Raw genomic sequence first — 26,506 nt, forward strand, 5'->3', positions numbered from 1 at the left:
TAAGCATTCTATCGCTGCAACTGGATTGTACCAGTATTTGTGGATGATTAGTCCCCATGTTAGGCAGAGAAATTACATTTCAAGTTTAATACTGATGAGAATAGGTTGACGCATGTTGGAGGGATAAATAAAACCAGGATATTCACCATGAATGACAAGGGCCTAGAGACCACTGAGAAACACCCGTACAAATCCATAGATCCCTAAAGTCAGCAGCACAATAATAAAACATTTAGCATTCTTGTCATTAGCTGCAGCATAGATTGCAAGTGCAGGGAGGCACTTTTTATAGTCACAAATTTAAAGGAAGTCTTAAGTTGAAGGAGTGTGTGCAATTCAGGACTATGAGGTTACAGGATGGTCTTTCGAGAAGAATCTTTCACCAGAGGATGGCCACAGTGTGGGACACACTGCCCGAGATGGTATAGGTGGAGTACTATCACAATATTTTGGCAGCAGCTGGATAAGCATTCAAATTGTAAATGGATAGTAGGCAACAAACCTAGAAGTGCTGGGAAATGGGATACATTTAGTTTGTTGTTGTTACACGTACCAAGGTACCATGAAAAGTGTTTTTGTCGCGCACTAACCAGATAGAGAAAATAGGATGCATTACAATCTTGTGCCACAAGGCACAAAACAAGATAATGGGAATGGTATTCAGTGCAAGTTAATTCCAGTAAAGTGCGATTAATGATAGTCCGAGGGACTTCAATTGGGCGGACGAAACCATTCACTAACTGATGATATGATGGTTCAGTTGCCTGATTATAGCTTGGAAGGAACTCTCATTGAATCTCAAGGCAGGCGTTTTCACACCTATATCTCTTGCCTGGTGGGAGATGAGACAAGAGGGGGTGATCGGCGTGAGAATCATCCTTCATTATTCTGGTGGCCTTGCCAAGGCAGCGGGAAGTGTAGATAATGTAGATAGAGACCCTTCCTCTTCTCGACTGACAGATTTATGAATCTAACCCACACAAACTGTTGCCCCCGCAACATTGATTACAATGCGAGTCGGGTCGGATCAGGTAGTCTCAGGTTGCTAAAATGGACGTGGAAAAATGCCCATGATCCCCTCCATAGCGTACTACACGTTAGTCCATTGCATTTAGCAGGAGTAGCCTATCTTGCTCTGCTATAAGATCTTTGGTCCAAAGCAAAGATCCTATAGCAGAGCAAGATAGGCTACTACTGCTAAATGCAATGGACTGACGTGTAGTACGCTATGGAGGGGATCATGGGCATTTTTCCACGCCCATTTTAGCAAGCTGAGCCTACCTAACCCGACCCGACTCACACTGTAATCAATGTTGCGGGGCAACAGCTTGCGTGAGTTAGATTCATAAATCTGTCAGTTCAAACTTCTTGTCAAGAATAAAATTTGATTCTGGTAATTGTCTTTTTTAATGTTTTTTAAATCATTTCTTTTTAAATGGCTCACAAGCAGTGTTTGAGTTGATTTTGCAGTAACCGGAACCGACCCGACTCGCAGGGTGATTGACATTGCGGGTGAACTTTTTGTGCGTGATTATTGGGTTAGATTCATAATTCTGTTAGTTCATAATTCTGTTGATTCTTGTTAAAGAATAAAATGTTTATAAACACATATACATGAAAATTATATAAATGTATATAACACACACAATTATATTTCTTCTAATCCAATAATGAACTTTATTTCAGAGTAGACAAGGGACATTAAATAAGAAACATTGTAAATAAGAAACATTGTAAACCTCCTTGCAACTTCACACACACTAGGGCTTATCCCCCCCGGCACTCTCTCACCTGCTCCCTCACTACAATGCTCCCTCCCCTACTATGCCTCTCTCCCCGCTGCCCCGGACCCCGCACTCCTTCTCCCCGCTGCCCCGGACCCCACACTCCTTCTCCTCGCTGCCCCGGACCCCACACTCCTTCTCCCCGCTGCCCCGGACCCCACACTCCTTCTCCCGGCCGCCCCGGACCCCACACTCCTTCTCCCGCTGCCCCGGACCCCACACTCCTTCTCCTCGCTGCCCCACACTCCCTCTCCCCGCTGCCCTGGGCCCCGCACTCCTTCTCCCCGCTGCCCCGGGCCCCGCACTACTCTCTCCTCGCTGCCCCGCGCCCCGCACCCCTTCTCCCCGCTGCCCCGCACTCCTTCTCCTCGCTGCCCCAGACCCCGCACTCCTTCTCCCCGCTGCCCCGCACTCCTTCTCCCCGCTGCCCCGGGCCCCGCACTCCTTCTCCCCGCTGCCCCGGACCCCGCACTCCTTCTCCTCGCTGCCCCGGGCCCCGCACTCCTTCTCCCCGCTGCCCCGGGCCCCGGGCCCCGCACTCTCTCTCCTCGCTGCCTCGCACTCCTTCTCCTCGCTGACCCGGGCCCCATACTCTCTCTCCTTGCTGCCCCGGGCCCCACACTCTCTCTCCTCGCTGCCCCGGGCCACACACTCCTTCTCCTCGCTGCAGATCCAATCTTTGGCCGGAAGCAAGAAGGCGGGAGCAAGAAAGCGGAGCAAGATGGCGGAACAAGATGGCGGGGGCTGGTTGCTAAAATGGGTCATAAAATCGTCCATGAATCCGCCCATGAACGTACCTCACTTTTGCGTGAGAATAACCCATCTTGCTCTGCTGTCCAAAGATCCTATTGCTGCTGTCGGCCGCAGTAAATTAATGTGGAATTTAAAAAAAACAGCCCATCAGAAATGTAATCTCTCTAATAAATGTGGTTAGTGGCTCAAAGTCGGTCCTTCAAAAATGTTAAAGAACATATTTAAAACCATTTTAATTACAGCTACAGAACACTGTTTAGCCGAACCGGTTGGATTTGGTTTCAGGCCGCTCCCTGTTCTAAGGAATCCATGCCGTGGACAGGCAGGAGCTAGCATACAGACACTGAGCTCCGTGTCTCACGCAACGACATCCTGCATCTTGTAATTAGTCACAGATGCCTTACCTTATTAATTGTAAGAATAAAACGCCATGAGATTGACTAAAAGTAGTCTGAACCATCACGTCGGTTATTGCAGTGTTTAATATGTATTCCTGTCTTTATTTAAAATCCACCGTGGTCTTATATCTCTGAGGTACATGCCCACACTGGGATAGAGGTGAACGGAACAGTACACTAGCTCAGTGGTTCTCAACCTTTTTTCAGTGATGTACCCCTGTGAAATATTTTTTTAGCCAAGTACCCCCTAACCGGCGCAAAGCATTTTTGGTTGAAAAAAAAAGACTTAAAACAAGCACTGTGCCATCAGTGTCTGATTTATTAAACTTTGGAACTGATAAACACATACAAAATTCAAACATTTGAAAAAAAATTATTTTGAAAGTTTTAAATGTTAATAATCCATGACTAAATTTATTGCAAATATTTCTCATCACTAAAATGTAGTGATTCAAACTAATGTAGTGAAAACAGTGACCATATAACCATTTAAAACTATAAAATGAACTATTTAAAACTCCATAAATGTGCAAAACACTGCTCATTTGTAGTGGTCTCTCTTGACCTATTTGGAAATAAAAAGATATAACTTTAAAAAACGAAATAAATAATTAACTTAATTATAAATAAAGATTTGTGCACATAAAAATAATTATCAACATAAAGTGTCCTATTTTGGGATCATAGTAAAGATCTGTGCTCAAAAATAAATCATTAACTTAATTTTAAATAAAAGCAGAAATTGCTAAAAAAATAAAAAAATACAGATATTTATCATCGGTTTGCTAGATATAAACTGTTTTGGGAGAGAAAAATGCTCACGGCAGACCAAACATGTTAAACAGAAATTGGTCAGATATTGAGCTTTACACAGTAAGAAATCATGTGAAATCATCACTGAATTTAATTTTAAATGAATGCACCTGTATGTTATACTGTTTAGTTTGGAGATACAACCAGATAGGCTACTGAGTTCGCACCGACCAGCGATTTTTGTTACAGTTTGACAACTTTATTTGGCGGCCAATCAATCGCTGTCTCTAAGGGGGTTGCATCCAATCACTAACCAGCTTTCTTTAAAATACCCGTCCAATCAACAAATAGGTCTCCTCCCGTCCAATCAGCCGCTGTCTCCAAGGGCATTGTGTCCAATCACATAATGCAGTTTAATGGTAATTAGCAGCTACGGTAAAGGTTGGAAGCCAGCGGAGCTACTGACAGGCAAACGGGAGGGAGCAGGAGAAATTCACACAGTGTATAATCCATAGCACCTAGTGTACAATTTCATAATATATACTAAATAACTGGGCTGACACACCTTGGCTGGGGACCTGGGGCCCAACAAAATTGTTCCCAATTGGGCCCCACACATCCTAAGGCCGGCACTGTATATGTAGGCCTATATTTAAAAATCTCACGTACCCCCTGGAGTGCCTTCACGTACCCCCAGGGGTACGCGTACCCCCATTTGAGAACCACTGCACTAGCTTATAGTTATCCAGCTATTTTCACATTTAGCTATCAAGGAAGCTATTGCTATAGGGTGATTTCACGAAAGGTCACTGGAGCGTAGATCCGCACCCACATGACCGAAAATCTCAAGTGGAGGACATGCTAGATATCCTGTACATGTTAGTGGATGGGAAAACACGTACTTTCCTACCCGTTAAAAACATAGAAAACGACCAGGTTTTGATCTGCAATTTATTGTGCCAGTCGGGGTGACCGTGAGGCACAGCTACCTAGATTTACAGTAAAAAAAAATGATAGAAACTAAGGTAAATTAAAGAGGGAGCTGAAGGTGCCAATTCAGCGGAAGTGAACAGCGGACATTTGCCGTGGAGATTCAAAGGTCCAAAATATCGGGAATTATCGCGTTTGCTCGCTGAATTTCATCAAAAGTAAGGCATTATCGCGTTTGCTCGCTGAATTTCATCAAAAGTAAGGCATTATTGACTTACTTTTGATGAAATTCAGTGAGCAAACGCGATAATTCCCGATATTTTGGACCTTTAAATCTCCACGGCAAATGTCCGCTGTTCACTTCCGCTGGATTGGCACCTTCAGCTCCCTCTTTAATTTACCTTAGTTTCTATCTTTTTTTTTTTACTGTAAATCTAGGTAGCTGTGCCTCACGGTCACCCTGACTCTAGCCCAAGTGGGAGGAGAGAAGTGAGTCAGTGTGTGAAAACAGTTGAAAACTGAGGAATTTGCTTTGTAAATTGGTAAATCAGGCAATTTATCAGTCAATTTAAGCAAGACGGCTCTTAGCGAGCGGCAGTGAGGGAAGTGCCCTGTGAGTAAAGTGTGAGTCTTTGGCTCGAGAGTCTTTGGCGAGGAGACTGAGGAGAGGAGACCACGCAATACGATTGAGAGGTAGAGACGAAAAAAGGAGATGACAGGCAAGCTGATTCAGTGCGATGCTTGCAGTATGTGGGAGGTCAAGGACACCGCTGGTGCCTCTGGCTGCTACAAATGCGAAAAATGCATCCAGGTAGAGCTCCTGAAGGGCCGTGCTGGGGAACTGGAGAAGCAAGTGGATGACCTCCGGTTCGTACGAGAAACGGAGTCGTTCCTCGATAAGTCCTACAGTACGATTGTTACACCTAAGGTACTGGAAGAGAGAAGGTGGGAGACAGTGAGAAAGGGAGGGAAGCATGGAATGCCAACGTCCCCGGGTGGTGTACCTCTTGTAAACAGGTTCACCCGCTTAGAAGCTGTTGGGACAGAAGACGTGAGCGGCGGACTGGCTTGCAATGTGAATAGGGCTGTTGAGCCAAAACCAAAAAGGCCTAAGGCAGGCAAGGCCATTGTAGTGGGAGACTCCATCGTGAGAGGTACGGACAGGGGTTTCTGCGGCAACAGACGGGATACGAGGATGGTGTGCTGCCTTCCCGGTGCCAGGATCCAGGATGTAACGGACAGAGTGCAGAAAATCCTCAAGGGCGAAGGTGAACATCCGGAAGTGGTACTGCATGTCGGCACAAACGATGTCGGAAAGAAGGGGATGAATATTCTGCAGCGTGACTTTAGAGAGCTCGGAAAAATGTTGAAAAGCAGGACCTCCAAGGTTGTTATCTCCGGTTTGCTTCCAGTTCCCCGTGCTGGCGAGAGCAGGAACAGGGAGATTTGGGACCTGAACGTGTGGCTGAGGAACTGGTGCATGGGGCAGGGATTTAGATTCTTAGATCACTGGGATCTGTTTTGGAGTAAGGGGGAACTGTACAAAAGGGACGGATTACATCTTAACAGGTGTGGGACCAGCATTCTGGCAGGCAGGTTTGCCACTGCTACACGGGTGGCTTTAAACTGAATAAGGGGGGGTGGGGTGTTGAATGGGATAGTGGAGGATGGAGTTAAAGGGAAAGGGTTTCTTAAATGTGTGAGCGTAGAGACCGAGGGGTGTAAAATGAGGGTAGAAGCAATAGGTAGCAAGGTGAAAAGTAAAAGTGGCAGGCAGCCAAAACCCGGGAAAAAAATCAAAAAGGGCCACTTTTCAACATAATTGTATACGGGGTAAGAGTGTTGTAAAAACAAGCCTGAAGGCTTTGTGTCTCAATGCAAGGAGCATTCGTAATAAGGTGGATGAGTTGAATTTGCAGATAGCTATTGGAGGTTACACAAAAAAGCTGGAGAAACTCAGCGGGTGCAGCAGCATCTATGGAGCGAAGGAAATAGGCAACGTTTCGGGCCGAAACCCTTCTTCAGACTGATCGGGGGCGGGGGTGGGCGGGGACAAGAAAGGAAAAAGGAGGAGGAGCCCGAAGGCTGGGGGATGGGAGGAGACAGCAGGGGGACTGAGGAAGGGGAGGAGACAGCAAGGACTAACAAAATTGGGAGAATTCGATGTTCATGCCCCCCAGGATGCAGACTCCCCAAACGGAATACGAGGTGCTGTTCCTCCAATTTCCGGTGCTGCTCACTGTGGCCATGGAGGAGACCCAGGACAGAGAGGTCGGAGATGGAGTGGGAGGGGGAGTTGAAGTGCTGAGCCACCGGGAGGTCAGCTTGGTTATTGCTGACCGAGCGGAGGTGTTCGGCGAAACGATCGCCCAACCTCCGCTTGGTCTCACCAATATAGATCTGCTGACATCTAGAGCAGCGGACGCAATAGATGAGGTTGGAAGATGCAGGTAAACCTCTGTCGCACCTGGAACGATTGCTTGGGTCCTTGAACGGAGTCGAGGGGGGAGGTAAAGGGACAAGTGTTGCATCTCTTGCGGTGCAGATAGCTATTAATGACTATGATATAGTTGGGTTCACGGAGACATGGCTCCAGGGTGACCAAGGCTGGGAGCTGAACATCCAGGGATATTCAATATTCAGGAGGGATAGAGAGAAAGGAAAAGGAGGTGGAGTAGCGTTACTGATTAGAGAGGAGATTAATGCAATGGAAAGGAAGGACATTAGTTTGGAGGATGTGGAATTGGTATGGGTAGAGCTGCGAAACACTAAGGGGCAGAAAACGCTGGTGGGTGTTGTGTACAGGCAACCTAACGGTAGTTGAAGTTGGAGATGGTATCAAACAGGAAATTAGAAATGCGTGTGACAGGATAGTATCAAACCGAAGGATGATGCGTACAAATTAGCCAGAAAAAGCAGCATACCGGAGGACTGGGAGAAATTCAGAGACCAGCAGAGGAGGACGAAGGGCTTAATTAGGAAAGGAAAAATAGATTATGAAAGAAACTGGCAGGGAACATAAAAACTGACTGCAAAAGTTTTTATAGATATGTGAAAAGAAAGAGATTAGTTAAAACAAATGTAGGTCCCTTGCCGTCAGAAACAGGTGAGTTGATCATGGGGAACAAGGATATGGTGGACCAATTGAATAACTACTTTGGTCCCGTCTTCACTAAGGAAGACATAAATAATTTGCCGGAAATAGCAGGGGACCGCAGGTCAAAGGAGTTGGAGGAATTGAGTGAAATCCAGGTTAGCCGGGAAGTAGTGTGTTGGGTAAATTGAATGGATTAAAGGCCGATAAATCCCCAGGGCCAGATAGGCTGCATTCCAGAGTACTTAAGGAAGTAGCTCCAGAAATAGTGGATGTCTATAAATTAAAAGTAATAATCTTTCAAAACTCTTTACATTCTGGAGTAGTTCCTGAGGATTGGCGGGTAGCAAACGTAACCCCACTTTTTAAGAAGGGAGGGAGAGAGAAAACGAGGAATTACAGACCAGTTAGTCTAACATCAGTAGTGGGGAAACTGCTAGAGTCAGTTATTAAAGATGGGATAGCAGCACATTTGGAAAGTGGTGAAATCATTGGACAAAGTCAGCATGGATTTACGAAAGTTAAATCATGTCTGACGAATCTTATAGAATTTTTCGAGGATGTAACTAGTAGCGTGGATAGGGGAGAACCAGTGGATGTGGTGTATCTGGACTTCAAGAAGGCTTTTGACAAAGTCCCACATAAGAGATTAGTATACAAACTTAAAGCATACGGCATTGGGGGTTCAGTATTGATGTGGATAGAGAACTGGCTGGCAAACAGGAAGCAAAGAGTAGGAGTAAATGGGTCCTTTTCACAATGGCAGGCAGTGACTAGTGGGCTACCGCAAGGCTCAGTGCTGGGACCCCAGCTATTTACAATATATATTAATGATCTGGATGAGGGAATTGAAGGCAATATCTCCAAGTTTGCGGATGACACTAAGCTGGGGGGCAGTGTTAGCTGTGAGGAGGATGTTAGGAGACTGCAAGGTGACTTGGATAGGCTGGGTGAGTGGGCAAATGTTTGGCAGATGCAGTATAATGTGGATAAATGTGAGGTTATCCATTTTGGTTGCAAAAACGGGAAAGCAGACTATTATCTAAATGGTGGCCGATTGGGAAAAGGGGAGATGCAGCGAGACCTGGGTGTCATGGTACACCATTCATTGAAGGTAGGCATGCAGGTGCAGCAGGCAGTAAAGAAAGCGAATGGTATGTTAGCTTTCATTGCAAAAGGATTTGAGTATAGGAGCAGGGAGGTTCTACTGCAGTTGTACAGGGTCTTGGTGAGACCACACCTGGAGTATTGCGTACAGTTTTGGTCTCCAAATCTGGGGAAGGACATTATTGCCATAGAGGGAGTGCAGAGAAGGTTCACCAGACTGATTCCTGGGATGTCAGCACTGTCTTATGAAGAAAGACTGGATAGACTTGGTTTATACTCTCTAGAATTTAGGAGATTGAGAGGGATCTTATAGAAACTTACAAAATTCTTAAGGGGTTGGACAGGCTAGATGCAGGAAGATTGTTCCCGATGTTGGGGAAGTCCAGGACAAGGGGTCACAGCTTAAGGATAAGGGGGAAATCCTTTAGAACCGAGATGAGAAGAACTTTTTTCACACAGAGAGTGTTGAATCTCTGGAACTCTCTGCCACAGAGGGTAGTTGAGGCCACTTCATTGGCTATATTTAAGAGGGAGTTAGATGTGGCCCTTGTGGCTAAGGGGATCAGGGGGTATGGAGAGAAGGCAGGTACGGGATACTGAGTTGGATGATCAGCCATGATCATATTGAATGGCGGTGCAGGCTTGAAGGGCCGAATGGCCTACTCCTGCACCTAATTTCTATGTTTCTATGTTTCTAAACCAAAACTTACCCAAAGAAACTTGCATTTCTTTGAACCTAATTTAAAACAATTCAACCCCAGACTCTCTTCGGTTTTACAGCGTTGCCCATTTCTTGGCATCAGCTAGTTTTAATCACTCCGTCACATGATTTGTCCATGTTTTACAGCACAGAGAACAAAGCACATTTTAGCTGAACGACGCTTTCATTTCACTGCACATCTTGTATGTGTATGTGACAAATAAACTTGACTTGACTTGACTTGACTTGGATAATAAAACAATCAATGTTCAAAAGAACAAACCCCCCAATAAGATGCAAGATAGATCAAGACAGTGGATATGATGACGTTATTGGGCAACTATACTGTCTGGAAATTCACACAGATTTTTTTCTACACCTGATTGAGAACGTGAACGACACAATCTTCAGTCCTAGTAAGACACTCGGTGTGCAATAAACGATAATTTCTTTGGTAGAACATGCCAGAATATCCAACAGGAAGGAGTGGCAATTGATCCATCCATATTTGACCCTTAAATCAACTTTGAATCGCTGTCACTGAAAACGGAGACGCTCATTGCCATAACATGATCAGTTGTTCCATTTCCCCAGTGATTTAACAGTTCATCCACCTGTCCGCTGAATTAAATGGAATCACTGCTGCCACAAGGTCAGTTGTCCTATTTGTTCGGCCAATTATACCGATGGGCCTCAATGCCGCGACCTGCCAATGCTGAGGTAAAGCCAATCATTTGCTCAGCGCGTCAGGCTACGTCTCTGGAGAACAGGGATAGGTGACGTATCAATCAGAATCCTCTCTTCAGGGTCGCCACAGAAAGGTCTCCTATTCATGTTCTCTAGGGATGCCGCTTGACCTGCTGAGGTACAGTTTTATGGGAAACCAGCAGTCGCAGCTCCTTGTTTCTTCAATCATTCATTTGTTGATTTTTCGAGCAAAGTGTTAGTCACGTGAGTTTTATATCTCAGAACTTCAATGCTTATTTCCTAAGGAAGAGCACCACAAATGTGCAAAATCTCAGAAACAGCAGATGAATCCCTCCTTCACGATGTAATGAGAATAAATGTTTTGCACAAAATGCTGGAGTAACTCAGTGGGAGAGGCAGCATCTCTGGAGAGATGGAATGGGTGACGTTTTGGGTTCAGACTGAAGAAGGGTCTCGAGCCGAAACATCACATATTCCTTCTGTCCAGAGATGCTGCCTGTCCTGCTGAGTTACACCAGCTTTTAGTGTCTATCTTCGGTTAAAACCAGCATCTGCATTTCCTTCTTACACATCAAAAGTCTAAGTCAAAGTATCCTTTATTGGCATTCAGACCTTTCGGTCTGAACGAAATTTCATGCCTTGTAATTCAATTCAATTCAACTTTAATGTCATTGCACAAATACGAGTATGGGTACAACGAAATGCAGTTTAGCGTCAGTCCATAGTATAGTGCAATATAGAAATAAAAATAAAAATACAGAATAATCAAACAATAATCGAACAATGTGGATGGAGAGACTGGAGAAGTCTATCGGCGGGACTCCGAGTTCAGCAATGTGATGGTATTATTGTAGAAGCTGTTCCTCATCCTACTGGTACGAGACGTGAGGCTCCTGTACCGCCTCCCTGATGGGAGGAGGGCAAACAGTCCATGGTTGGGGTGGGAGGGGTCTTTAATGACCTTCCTGGCCCGTCTCAGACACTTTTCGGTGGAGGGCATCCATGGCAGGGAGCGGGGCACCGATGATGTACTGCGCGGTTTTCACCACCCATTGTAGTGCCTTCCTGTCCGCTACGGTGCAACTGCTGTACCATACCGTGAAGCAGGTGGTCAGGATGCTTTCGATGGTACAGCGGTAAAAGTTGGTCAGGATCTGGGGGGACTGGTGAGCTTTCTTGAGCCTCCTCAGGAAGTAAAGGCGCTGGTGCGCCTTTTTGATCAGCTTGGAGGTATTGAGGGACCAGGCCAGATCCTCCGAGATGTGTACCCCGAGGAATTTGTAGTTGGAGACGCGCTCCACCTCAGTCCCGTTTATATGGATGGGGGGATGTCTGCCCCCTCTGACCTTCCTGAAGTCAACAATAATTTCCTTCGTCTTCGTGGAGTTGAGGACGAGGTTATTGTTGGCACACCAGGTTGTCAGGTGCTGGACCTCATCCCTGTAGGCTGACTCGTCGTTGTCACTGATCAGTCCTACCACCGTGGTGTCGTAGGCAAACTTAATGATGGCGTTGGAGCCATTCTTAGGGATGCAGTCATGGGTGAAGAGGGCGTAGAGGAGAGGGCTGAGCACACAGCCCTGAGGCACGCCGGTGTTCAGTGTTATAGTGGAGGAGGTGAGGTTGCTGACCCTAACAGACTTCGGTCTGTTGGTGAGGAAATCCAGTGTCCAATTGCAGAGGGAGGTGGAGATGCCAAGTCCGCTGAGTTTGGTGATCAAGCTGGCGGGGATGACAGTGTTAAAGGCGGAGCTGAAATCAATGAACAGTATCCTGATGTAGGTGTTATTGCTGTCCAGGTGGGTCAGGGCAGAGTGTAGGGCCGCCGATATGGCGTCCTCTGTAGACCTGTTGGTCCGGTAGGCAAACTGATGGAGGTCCAGTGTGGGGGGGGGGCTTGCTTTGAGGTGAGCCAAGATCAGCCGCTCAAAGCACTTAGCAATGACAGGGGTGAGTGCCACTGGGCAGAAATCGTTGAGACTCCCTGTGGCTGCTTGTTTGGGCACTGGCACGATAGTTGATGTCTTGAGGCAAGTGGGGACAACACCCAGGGCCAGTGACAGATTGAAAATGTCAGTGAGGACTGGGGATAGTTGTCCAGAACATGCCCTGAGTACCCGCCCGGGGATGCCATCGGGGCCGGCAGCCTTGTGCTCATTCCCCTTGCTCAGTGCATCTTGTACAGCAGAGGTGGAGAGACTGAGGGGTTGTTCATACATATAATAAAAATAACAAAAACACACAATAAACAAAAAATTACCATCCACCACAGTGAGTTCACCAGGCACCTCCTCACTGTGATGGAAGGCAAAAGTCTTAAAGTCTTTGTCTCTTACCTCCTGGTTCTCCCTCTGCGCTGAAGCGATCTAGGCCTCCGATGTTGTGACCCCACCGGGAGATGGTAAGTAAGTCCCGCGGCTCAACCGTGCTCCGCGAACGGGCCGGTTCAAACTCAGCGGCCCTGGGTGGCCGAAGCTGCCGCCCTCCAGTCCAGCGGACGAAGCTGTTGTTGTGGGAGCTCTGGAAAAACAGGTCATCAACCTGTGACCTGCGCGCTCCCGACGATGTCATCCACTGGGCCCGCGGCCGAGCCTCTGAAGTCGGGCCTTCACAGTCGGAACGCCGCCAAAGCCCTGAAGCCGCGCCGTCACTGGAATGCCGCCACAGGTCCGAATGCGGGCCGCCGCGGGAACGCCACCACAGCTCCGAAGTCGGGCCATCACTGCAGCCGGAATGCCGCCACAGCCACGAGGCTGCAAACTCCGCCATTAGGACTCAGCGGAGACGGAGACGGGAAACACGGCAAGAAAAAGTCGCATCCCCCCAAAGGAAGAGACCAAAAACGTGTTTCTCCCACCCGCCCCCCACACATACACAACCTAATAAACTAAAATTAACTAAAACAGGACTAAAGAAAACAACACAAAAAGAAAAAATAGTCGGACTGCAGGTGAGCCGCAGCTTCTAAGGCAGCGCCGCCAATACCGGACATGTTTTTGCTTCCCATTCTAAATGTTTTGCTTACAATTCTAAATACTCTCCCCATATCTGTCCTCCCCAGTCAACGCACCACATTGTATGCTCCAATGTGGTCGCGTCTCACACTGTTCAAGACATATCAGTGGAGTACAACACACACAACCTGTCTGTGCGCCACAGACTCTCGTCCTGTGATCCACTCTGGCGAACGTTGAAGTCATTCGGTAGTAAATAGATATGTACTAGACTAAGTGGGACCCGTTGGGTCCCAGCATCACACGGCAGAGCTGGTCACCCAACACAATATTCCACCTCTCCACCAATTCTAATATTGCTGGCGAATGGGGGGGGGCGCTTTCTGTTGTGCTAGTATGGGTGTTGTGGGCCGAAGAGACTAGTTTCCAGACGGTTAGTATGGACATTGTGGGCCGAATGGAATCTTGGGCTGGCAGCTCAGTCACTGAGGCCAGGCAGTACTGAGGTCTGGCAGTACAGTCACTCGGACCTGGCAGGCTGGCAGCTGAGAAACTGCCAGAAATTCTGCCCAAAACAGGTGACAGACCTGTGTGAGAGAGAAGAGGGAGAGGATGGACTGAATGGATTATTGGGCTGGCACTTCAGTCACTTACAGCTGGTGGGCTGGCAGTTCACTTACTCACGGCTGATGGGCTGGCAGTGCAGTCACTCACGGCTGGAGGGCTGGCAATTCACTTACTCATGGCTGATTGGTTGGCAGTATCCTTAAAAAAAAATTGCAAACCGTACATGGGTTTTCAATTACATTTTACTCAGATGCAAGCCAAGGAATGACATAACTGTTAGCTGTTAATTGGACATAATCAATCTCAGCAAATTGACAATATCCTACTGAAGGGGAGTGGGTGTTTAAGCCGTCAGGACATTTTATTATTTGCTAAAATATACATCTCAATACCATAATGATAGAAAACTTACTTTTCCACACACCACTCGTATGTCTGGAGATAGTTTTAATGATAAATTTAGCTTCAGAAGCTTTTTCTTTTTGCATGTAAAAACCCACTTCAGAACCATGGGCGATTATAACATTTTACAGCCTGATTTATCACTTCTGAAACATTTTAGATACCAAAGGAATCAAGAAAAAACACAAATAATGCCTTACTGTTGATGAAATGCAGTGAGCAAACACGATAATTCCCAATATTTTCAATCTCGATTGATATTTGATTAATATACGGCCAATGTTCGCCAAGCCCTTCAGCTCTCGCTTCACTTTACCTTCATTTCTCTTCACTTTTGGAATTCTGAAGTGGGATAGATGTCTCTCACGGTTACCCTGACTTCCACAATTATTTACAGCATAAAAATTCACCATTTTGGCGTTTTTTAACAGGTAGGAGAGTACGCATTTCATGTATTAACAACATATACTGGAAGCTGCGATGTCCTCCAGATGGATTGAGCGGTTCCGTTCGTCAAGCCCTTTCACTCGGAGACCTTATGTGCAACCCCTATACACACACACAGAATCTCAGACACACACAGACTCACTCACACACAGACAAGTACATACAGACTCACTCACACACAGCCAATACTAAAATGGCAAGTAACTTCAGAACGTGGTGAACATAGTGTAAACCGAATTATTCAAATGTTTAAAGCCTCCTGTCGAGTTTGCTGCTGAAGCAAAATGTGCTTTAAATAACGTCCAACAAACACACTCACCATAGACAGAGCAGTAAGCTCTCTTGAATTATTCAATGATGTCTTCACTCTGTGCCTTCTGCAATCCGCGCCATCTTGCCATGAACCGGAAATGACGCACTCAGTGCCATCTTGCCAATAACCAGAAATTACATCATCTGCGCCATCTTGCCACTAAGCAGAAGTCACGGAATGAGCGGCAATTTTGCAATTAAACATAGTCCTGATCTAATAACTCCATCCAAGGACCTAAGCAGTTTTTCCAGGTGCGGCAGAGGTTCACCTGCACCTCCTTCACCCGTTTCGCCCAGCACCTCTGCTCAGTTCGCAATAACCAATCTGATCTCCCGGTGGCTCAGCACTTCAACTACCCCTCCCATTCCGAATCCGACCTTTCTGTCCTGAGCCTCCCACCGCAAATTGGAGGAGCAGCAGCTCATATTTTGCTGGGGTTGTTTACACCCCAGCGGTACGGATATCGACTTCTCCAATTTCAGGAAGTCCTTGCTTTCTCTCCCTCTTTCCCCTACACTTCCTAGCTCTCCCACAGCCCACTGTCTCCACCATTTTATTTCTTCTTCCCGCCCCCACCCCCATATCAGTCTGAAGAAGTGTCTTGACCCGAAACGTCATCTATTCCGTCGCTCCATAGATGCTGCCTCACCCGCTGAGTTTCTCTAACATTTTTGTCTACAACAATTTGATTAATATTTTTGGTGATATAAGTTGGTCATTCTGATCATAGCCCAATATTAATAATCCTCAAAGCAATACTCTCTTACTTTCACATCCTTTATAATGTCCCAAAGTATCCAGCAAAGTGCCTTACCTAAATTGGGCATGAACCACACTTTCTTCAAACAGTCACTGTCAGTTTACTGTGGAATCAATGTCAGATTCCAATGTTTGACAAAATTGCAGAAGTTAACAACAATTATTACGGAAAGTAATTGTGATTAATGTTAAAATAAAAATTAGTTTGTGAGCAAACACAAGTCTGTGCTCTTGAACCAAAGCCTGCATTGTTCCACCATTGCCCTGGCTACCAATTCACCGTGCCATCACTACAATGCTCCTAATGAAATATGGTTGCTCTGAAGAAATAGATTGGTTACTTTGGACATACAAAGGTAATCGTCATCACGGAGCTCTCCTTCTTCTGTGTAAATTATTCTCTCCTTATTTCGTAAATTATAACTTATTTTTTCTGTCTCTTTGGTCATTTCCTCGCTTGCAGATTCCAAAGTCTTTCTGGTGGAGACAACTGGAAAAAGAAAGCCAAAAATAAACCTCATTACATTGTTTCAAGTCAGATAAATGGTTGACCTGTAAAATGTGGAAGTTAATTACATTATATGCAACATGTTCCATGAATTGAATTTAAATTACATGGTGGTAGTCAGATGGTCATTATCTCATCTCAATTATTTACTGTAATGCACAGGAGTCACTCATTTTGAGTTTCACTTTTACAAACAGAATGACCTGTTGCTCTTTTGATTCTTTTAACCAACACTGTGCCTTCCTTTGTTTCTTCAGTGGCTCCGCCCAAAACTCTTTTGTCCTCCCTGTATATGACGTGACCTGTGATGAGACGTTTTGTTGAAACTGTGATTCATAAGGACACAAATAAATAGTTTCTACTTCTTCTCGATTATTTTTTCCATCGCATTATTAACTGAGACACTCAACTAAACTACCAATAAAAGCAGTAACTGCCTAGTGTGCAATATTTCAGTGAGCTCTCACCTTTCATACCTCTGAAATGAAGTTTGATATTGTCAGCAAATATGGGAAAATGTGGGAAAAATTGTCTCTCTTTCAACAATAAAAATCCATTTGCGAATGTTAGCACTTGACTCCACAGCAGTGATGACGATTTTTCTAAACAGCTGTCATTTCTGTCTTGTAGAAAATAAAATGCTAATGTAGAGCCACTCTGTTAATTCATAAAAGCATATTCTAACCTCCTTTATGCTGGGAATAATTTCTGTTCTTACCTTTATGACAGGCTTTCTTTTGAAATGCTTGCCATTTTCATTCTTAAAAGAAGGCCTAAAGATTTTGAATCCTTGGCGGAATAAAAGTGACACATCAGTGCTGCTTTGGAGCAATTGTTTGGAAATTCTGGATATATCTAATGTAATTGAATTTAAAATAAGCAAAATATCACAAATGTAAAAATTAGTAAAAACTTGTACAATGAATAACACATTTGAAAAAATATATTAAATTTAACAAATATTCCACCACTCCAAAGATAAGAATAAAACCACCCTTGCAATAGATTCCATAGGCTAACAGCCAAATTGATTAGAATCAATTATATTTGAAAAACTGCATTTAATATTTCAAACAGATTTAAATTACATTGTTGATTTTTTGTCAGACGTTTAGGTGTCCAATCCTCATCTGACTTGCTGGATTCGTATACTTGGATTGGATGCCTTCTGCTCCGATTGGTCATAAATTCGGGCTTTGGTACGTCTAATCCTGTGAAAAAAAAATAAAACATCCTCATCATCTGTTATGGCCACAAATTCAAGTATTTAGCTTCATTAAACTTACCAGTGCAAAATATCTGTGGAACCATCACTTTGCAATGTTATCGTTATTACTCCAGAGTATTCATGCTTATTCAATTGATCATGTCTACTTGAAGAAGACAGCAAACAACCATAACATTTTTTTTCCGAGTTAAAGAATAATCAACCAGCATGAAGAATATGATGTGTTCAAGAAGGAACTGCAGATGCTGGAAAATCGAAGGTACACAAAAATGCGGGAGAAACTCAGCGGGTGCAGCAGCATCTATGGAGCGAAGGAAATAGGTGACGTTTCGGGCCGAAACCCTTCTTCAGACTGATAGGGGGTTGGGGGGGGGGGGAGAAGAAAGGAAAAAGGGAGGAGCAGAGGGCGGGGGGATGGGAGGAGACAGCTCGAGGGTTAAGGAGGGGAAGCAAATGCCCCTTTATTACCTCTTTAATAATTGACTCCAGCACCTTTCCCACCACCAAAGTCAGGCTAACTGCTCTGTAATTCCCCGTTTTCTCTCTCGCTCCTTTCTTGAAAAGTGGGATAACATTAGCTATCCTCCAATCCACAGGGACTGATCCTGAATCTATTGAACATTGGAAAATTATCACCAATGTGTCCACTATTTCTGGAGCCACCTCCCTGAGGACCCTGGGACTGACCATTAGGTCCAGGGGATTTATCATCCTTCAGTCCCATTAGCCGACCCAATACTATTTCTTGCCTAATGAAAATTTCTTTCAGTTCCTCCACCCCCTTAGATCCTCTGTCCTCCAGTACATTTTGTGACCCAAATTACGTATCTACCTGTATTTATAACATGTTCTGTAAAAAATATATATATAAATCATTCCTGCAACTCGTCAAGAACAAAACCTGCACATATTTTTAAAATATCAGAGAAACCTTAAAGGAGGCCTAAAGATTCTGAATCCTTGGGGAAAAAAGTGACACATCAGCTCTGCTTTGGAGAAGCACAGACTGAATCTCAATAGTTTGGATATATCTAATGTAATTTAGTTTAAAATAAGCAACATATCATAAAAGTAAAAAATTGGAAAAGTAAATTTGCACTTAATGAATAACACAAGTTTTCCACCACTCCAAAGTTAAGAATACAATCTCCCTTGCAACAGATTTCATAGGCTAACGGCCAAATTGATTAGAATCAATTATATTTCAAAAACTGCATTTAATATTTCAAACAGATTTAAATTACGTTGTGGATTTTTTGTCAGAAGTCTAGGTGTCCAATCCTCATCTGACTCGCTGGATTCGTATACTTGGGCTTGACGCCTTCTGCTCCGATTTGTCGTGAATTCTGGCTTTGGTACGTCTAATCCTGTGAAAAATAAAACATGCTCATCATCTGTTATGGCCACAACTTCAGGTATTTATCTTCATTGAACTTACTAGTGCAAAATATCTGTGGAAACATCACTTTGCAATGTTATAGTTATTACTATTTCCACCACAGTATTCGTGCTTATTCAATTGATCATGTCTACTTGACGAAGACAGCAAACAACCTTAAAATTATTTTTCAGAGTTAAAGAATAATCAACCAGCATGAAGAATATGATGGATGAGTATGTGTCTATTTCCAGGTCAGAAATCACAATGACCAATCTTTCAGTTTCACACATCTGTGTGGGAAGTGAAATAGATCAGAATCCTTCTTTCCATTTCTCCAGGTTTAAAGTAATGGCTCATTCTTGCTGCCTGTACTGACAGTGACACTTTGTGCCATGGTTGGGTAAATGGATTGAATAATGAACAACCAGGACAATCCACCTCTTCATCAATGGGAACATTGGCCTTTGTCCAATCTCTGATTTCAGGACTGTGACTAGTTGCAACATTAAAAAGCATAACTGGGCCCCAATGTCTATGGGTTTGTGTTATCCATGGTCACCATCTTCTGAATGACATCAAGCTTTGGTACCTGTATTGATTGTAAAGTTAGTCCAATTTGAGATCACTGATGGGAATTTTTGAATATTGGTGAGGAACCTCACCAGGAGGAAATCATATAAGTTCTGTATATGAATGCGCGAAGTATAAGGAATAAAGTGGACGAGCTTGAAGCTCAGTTAGAAACTGGCAAGTATGATGTTGTGGGAATTACTGAGACATGGCTGCAAGAGGGCCAGGGCTGGGAACTGAATATTCAAGGGTATATCTCCTATCGAAAAGACAGACAGGTCGGCAGAGGGGGTGGGGATGAGGAATGAAATTCAGTCCCTTGCAAGGGATGACATTGAAACTGGAGATGTGGAGTCAGTATGGATAGAACAAAGGAATTGTAAGGGTAAAAAGACCCTAATGGGATTAATCTACAGGCCCCCAAACAGTAGCCTGGACATAGGGCGCAAGTTGAATCAGGAGTTAAAACTGGCATGCAGCAAAAGTAATGCTGTGGTTGTTTTGGGAGATTTCAACATGCAGGTAGACTGGGAAAATCAGGTTGGTACTGGACCCCAAGAAAGGGACTTTGTAGAGTGCCTCGTGATGGATTCTTTGAACAGCTTGTATTGGAGCCTACCAGGGAGAAGGCAATTCTGGATTTAGTGTTATGTAATGAACTGGATTTGATAAAGGACCTCGAGGTTAATGAGCCATTAGGAGGCAGTGACCATAACATGGTCAGGTTTAATCTACAATTGGAGAGGGAGAAGAGTAGATTGGAGGTGTCAGTGTTGCAGTTGAATCAAGGGACCATGAGGGAGGAGCTGGCCAAAGTTGACTGGAAAGATACACTAGCAGGGATGACAGTGGAACAAAAATGGCAGGTGTTTCTAGGAATAATACAGAAGGTGCAGGATCAGTTCATTCCTAGGAGGAAGAAAGATTCCAAGGGGAGAAAGGGACGACCATGGCTGACAAGGTACGTCAGGGGCAGTATAAAAATTAAAGCGAAGTACAACGTAGCAAAGATGAACGGGAAGCAAGAGGATTGGGTAATGTTTAAAGAACAACAGAAGATAACCAAAAAGACAATACGGGGAGAAAAGATGAGGTACGAAGGTAAGCTAGCCAAGAATATAAAGCAGGATAGTAAAAGCTTCGTTAGGTATGTGAAGAGGAAAAAATTAGTTAAGACCAAAGTTGGACCCTTGAAGACCGAAAAAGGTGAATTTATTATGGGGAACAAGGAAATGGCAGATGAGTTGAACAGCTTCTTTGGATCTGTCTTCACTAAGAAGACACAAACAATCTTCCTGATATAGTAGTGGCCAGAGGATCGGGGGTGATGGAGGAACTGAAGGAAGTCTGCATTAGGCAGAAAATGGTGTTGGATAGACTGATGGGACTGAAGGCTGATAAATCCCCAGGGCCTGATGGTCTGCATCCCAGGGTACTTAAGGAAGTGGCTCTAGAAATCGTGGATGCATTGGTGATAATTTTCCAATGTTCTAAAGACTCAGGATCAGTTCCTGTGGATTGGAGGGTAGCTAATGTTATCCCACATTTTATGAAAGGCGGCCGAGAGAAAACGGGGAATTATAGACCAGTCAGCCTGACATCGGTGGTGGGGAAGATGCTGGAGTCAATTATAAAAGATGAGGTAGCCGCACATTTGGATAGCAATAACAGGATCGGTCCGAGTCAGCATGGATTTACGAAGGGAAAATCATGCTTGACTAATCTTCTTGAATTTTTTGAAGATGTAACTTGGAAAATGGACAAGGAAGAGCCAGTGGATGTAGTGTACCTGGACTTTCAGAAAGCATTTGATAAGGTCCCACATAGGAGATTAGTGGGCAAAATTAGGGTACATGGTATTGGGGGTAGAGTGCTGACATGGATAGAGAAGTGGTTGGCAGACAGGAAACAAAGGGTAGGGATTAACGGGTCCCTTTAAGAAAGGCAGGCAGTGACTAGTGGGGTACCGCAAGGCTCGGTGCTGGGACCGCAGCTATTTACAATATACATCAATGATTTGGATGAAGGGATTCAAAGTAACATGAGCAAATTTGCAGATGACACAAAGCTGGGTGGCAGTGTGAACTGTGAGGAGGATGCTATGAGAATGCAGGGTGACCTGGACAGGTTGGGGGAGTGGGCAGATGCATGGCAGATGAAGTTTAATGCAGATAAATGTGAGGTTATCCACTTTGGTAGCAAAAACAGGAAGGCAGATTACTATCTAAATGGTGTCAATTTATGAAAAGGGGAAGTACAACGGGATCTGGGGTCCTTGTTCATCAGTCTATGAAAGTAAGCATGCAGGTACAGCAGGCAGTGAAGAAAGTGAATGGCATGTTGGCCTTTATAACAAGAGGAATTGAATATAGGAGCAAAGAGGTCCTTCTGCAGTTGTACAGAGCCCTAGTGAGACCACACCTGGAGGATTGTGTGCAGTTTTGGTCCCCTAATTTGAGGAAGGACATTCTTGCTATTGAGGGAGTGCAGCGTAGGTTTACAAGGTTAATTCCCGGGATAGCGGGACTGTCATATGCTGAGAGAATGGAGCTGCTGGGCTTGTACACTCTGGAGTTTAGAAGGATGAGAGGGTATCTCATTGAAACATATAAGATTGTTAAGGGCTTGGACATGCTAGAGGCAGGAAACATGTTCCCGATTGGGGGAATTCAGAACCAGGGGCCACTGTTTAAGAATAAGGAGAAAGCCATTTAGAACGGTGACGAGGAAACACTTTTTTCTCACAGAGCGTTAGTTGTGAGTCTGTGGAATTCTCTGCCTCAGAGGGCGATGGAGGCAGGTTCTCTGGATGCTTTCAAGAGAGAGCCAGATAGGGCTTTTAAAAATAGCAGAGTCAGGGGATATGGGGAGAAGGCAGGAACGGGGTACTGATTGTGGATGATCAGCCATGATCACATTGAATGGCGGTGCAGGTTCGAAGGGCCAAATGGCCTCCTCCTGCACCTATTGTCTATTGTCTATTGAAATAGTAATTGGAAGCAAAACTACATATCCTGCTGCCAATAATCTGGAATTAATCACACGTCTGCTGGGTGTGCTCATTTCATCACAAGTGGCATTAAAAATAAGGCATTACAATTGAGCTGCTACTATTACAATGGACCAGATGTTGCAGGGGAGCAGATGCTGCAGTGGAGCAGGTTCCTGCATTGAAGCATCTCCTGCAGTGAAGCAGCTTCTGCAGTGGAGCATATCCTGCAGTGGAGCATCTCCTGCAGTGGAGCATCTCCTGCAGTGGAGCATCTCCTGCAGTGGAGCATCTCCTGCAGTGGAGCATCTCCTGCAGTGGAGCATCTCCTGCAGCTGCAGGGAAAGTTCAAGCCTCCACCATCTCCTCAGGCAGCGTGTCCCAAATTGCAACCACCGTCTGGGTGAGTTTAATCTCATCCAAGTCCGTTTTGTTCTGTTAGTATAGTCTGGTCTGCAGTTCCTTGTTCTGTTATTATTGGCCAAATTAGAGAATATTACAAAGTGGAGGATATTTGCATTTGCAAGGCCTGCTTGGCCTCTTTCTATGAAAAGTTTCAAGCTGCGAGTCACAGCTTCAAAGAGTCTGGACCCTAGATGGAAGTTAAGGATGTTTTTTGAATTTTCTTCCATTTTTATTTCAGATTTTCAGCATCTGCGGTTCTTTGCTTTACACGTTGATTTTGATGTTGTGACCGGCCAACAACGAATCAAAGGAGATCAGATACGTGGTGTCGTAATCTACTGGGATTCAAGTAACTAGTAAGTGTTTCAATGGGAAGGTTCTGCCTACTCGGGATGGGACTCCATTTTAGTTTAGTTTAGAGATACAGCACGGAAACAGGCCCTTCAGCCCACCGAGTCCACGCCGACCAGCGATCCCCGCACACTAACACTATCCCACACACACTAGGGACAATTTACCTACAAACCTGTACGTTGTTTGAGTGGGGGAGGAAACAGAAGATCTCGGGGGAAACACATGCAGGTCATGTGATAGGAGAAGAATTAGGTCAATTTGGCCCATCAAGTTTACTCTGCCATTCAATCATGGCTGATCTCTCCCTCCGAACCTCATTCTCCTGCGTTTCCCCCATAACCCCTGGCACCCGTATTATTCATGAATCTGTCTCTGGTTTAAAAATGTCCACTGACTTGGCCTCCGTCTGTGGCAATGAATTCCACAGAATCACCACCCACTGGCTAAATACATTTCTTCTCATCTCTTTCCTCATGGAACATCCTGTAATACTAAGGCTATAACCTCTAGTCCTACTGTCTCCCACTAGTGGAAACATCCTCTCCACATCCACTCTATCCAAGCCTTTGACCAAGGTCACGGGGAGAACGTACAAACTCCGTACAGACAGCACCCGTAGTCAGGATCGAACCCGGGTCTCTGTAGCTAGTACCGCCCTATTTTATCTGCTCTGAACAGGAAGTTAGATGAAAGCAGCACGTTAGGAAAAGTAATTTTCCTGAAATTAATCCAACAGTATAAAGAAAGTTTTGTAATAAATCTATTTTTTACAATATGCAATGCAATGTGTCACTGATAATCTGCTGGAAGGTTTCTCCTTAATGCTTGAACCAGTTTCTCATGCGTTAGTCAGTGGGGTGAATAAGAGGCAGCTTAAGTGAACAGTAAAATATTTCAATGTTTAAAATATCACTGGTGTCACTGAGAAACCCGTTCTCAAAGGTGGAAATTTCAACGACCGGCGGGTAAAAAAGAGACAAGTTTAAAGGAGATGTGTGGGGAAAGATTTTTATTCCACAGAGTGGTGGGTGCCTGGAACACACTGCCAGGGCTGGTGATGGAAGCAGATATAATAGTGGTGTTTAACAGGCTTTTGGAAAGGTACATGGATATGCTGGGAGCTTACACTGCAGCAGTATGAATATTGATTGCTCTAACTTGAACCCTTATATCCCCTCTCTCTTCGTCCCTCCCCCACCCAAGTCATTGTACTAATCTGAAAGTTGTCTTGTTGAGTCTCATTGTCTATAACTCGTTTTCACCGAGCCCTCAGCTAACAATGGCCAGTTTCCTTTATCATCGTTACTTTTTTGTATTTATATAATTCATTTATTCTATATTTCTCTCCATCACCGTCTATATCTCTCGTTTCCCTTTCCCCTGAATCTCAGTCTGGCGATGAGTCTTGACCCAAAACGTCACCCATTCCTTTTCTCCAGAGATGCTGTCTGTCCCACTGAGTTACTCCAGCTTTTTGTGTCTGTTTTCGGTTTAAACCAGCATCTGCAGTTCCTTCCTACATACAACATGTGTTAATTGGGTGTAGGGTGAGATTGTGCTGAAACTGTGATGTTTAAAACTTGCAGACTGTGGAAGTCAGAGCACCAGTTGTGACTGTGAGACGTGGTGTTGTGTTGGAAGCACACAGATGGCCTGGGACGTTCATTAGATGCATCAAGAAGTTGCTATGGAGACGGTGCAGGACGTTCCCCCCGGTTACGGCAGGGTTCCCTTCCTGGGAACCGTTCCCAAGTGGAACATGCATCCGTGAACAGAGTTCCCACACGGCAGAAGATGCCTGCAGCCCCGCAGCAGCCGGTAAATCCATCCCACCGTCTCCCAGACACTCGCTCATGTGTACGGGCTGTACTTTACTGTGTCCGTAAGCTGGGGACAATCTACACCTCAAACAAGTCAACTCGGGGCTGGACAACGATTAAAGATAAAGACGGAACAAAGAAATAATGACAGAAAATGCTCAAAATACTCAGCCGGTCGGGCAGCATCTTGTGGAGAAAGAAACAGTTCATGTTTCACGCTCCTGTAGAAACAGGCCCTTCAGCCCAACTTGTCCATGCTGACCAAGATGCCTCCTCTAAGCTGATCCTATTTGCCCACGTTTTGGCCCAAAGCCCTCTGACCTTTGCAGTTCCTTCCTACATACAACCCCATGTAGGGTGAGATTGTGCGAAACTTGTTTGTTTTAAAACTTGCAGACTGTGCAGTCAGAGAACCAGTTGTGACTGTGAGACGTGGTGTTGTGTTGGAAGCAGACAGATGGCCTGGGATGTACATTAGATACATCAAGAAGTTGCTATGGAGACGGTGCAGGACGTCCCCCCCGGTTACGGCAGGGTTCCCTTCCTGAGAACCGTTCCCAAGTGGAACATGCATCCGTGTGCCTTCCCCTTCTTCCCCCAAATCCCGGTAAATCCACCCACCGTCTCCCAGAAACCTCATGTGTACGGGCTGTACTTACTGTGTCCGTAAGCTGGGGACAATCTTCCCCTCACACAACTCAACTCGGGGCTGGACAACGATTAAAGATAAAGACGGCACAAAGACATAATGACAGAAAATGCTCTAAATACTCAGCCAGTCGGGCAGCATCTTGTGGAGAAAGAAAAAATTAATGCTTGACGCTCCTGTAGAAACAGGCCCTTCAGCCCAACTTGTCCATGCTGACCAAGATGCCTCCTCTAAGCTGATCCTATTTGCCCACGTTTGGCCCAAAGCCCTCTGACCTTTCTTCCCCATGTTGAAACACCTTCTGAAAAATGTCTTCTCAGATCAATGACCGTTCATCAGAACTGATGCATTCACATAATGTGGCCAGTTCTGATACAAAATGGAAAGGCTGGTTATCTGAAATTGCCCATATTAATGATAACTTCAAGGGCTGCACCACACTGAAACGTGGTGCTGTTCCACAAGATGTTGTCGGTTTCGTTGGAACAATTGGAACGGCTTCATTTGGGGCGGCACGGTGGTGCAGCGGTAGAGTTGTGGCCTTATAGCACCAGAGACCCAGGTTCGATCCTGACTATGGGTGCTGTCTGTATGGAGTTTGTACGTTCTCCCCGTGACCTGAGTGGGTTTACGCCGAGATCTTCAGTTTCCTCTCACACTCCAAAGACGTACAGGTTTATAGGTTAATTGTCTTGGTATAATTGTAATTTGTCCCTAGTGTGTGTAGGATAATGTTAATATGTGGGGATCGCTGGTCAGTGCAGACTCGATGGGTTCTCTAAACTAAACTAAACAATGTAGGTGGACTAATAATAAAACATGCAATAGCCTGGAAAATCTGCCATCCAGCACCAAACTCCCAAGTGCACCAGATTTGTGAGTTATAATGAACTCTGAGAACCCGTGTGGGTCCGCTGGTGTTTCTGGAGGTCA

At 45.0% G+C, this 26,506-nt stretch overlaps 1 long non-coding RNA gene across 1 annotated transcript; it reads left to right on the forward strand.

Moving 5' to 3' along the window:
• The first annotated feature begins 17,861 nt into the window (after window positions 1–17,861).
• Window positions 17,862–25,240, forward strand: LOC129693455 (uncharacterized). Its single transcript, XR_008722883.1, has 3 exons — window positions 17,862–18,820; window positions 22,989–23,106; window positions 24,691–25,240. It is a non-coding gene; the product is annotated as an uncharacterized LOC129693455 (long non-coding RNA).
• The last annotated feature ends 1,266 nt before the right edge of the window (window positions 25,241–26,506 follow it).

Source organism: Leucoraja erinacea, unplaced genomic scaffold (genome assembly GCF_028641065.1).
Source record: "Leucoraja erinacea ecotype New England unplaced genomic scaffold, Leri_hhj_1 Leri_301S, whole genome shotgun sequence".
Lineage (NCBI taxonomy): Eukaryota > Metazoa > Chordata > Chondrichthyes > Rajiformes > Rajidae > Leucoraja > Leucoraja erinaceus.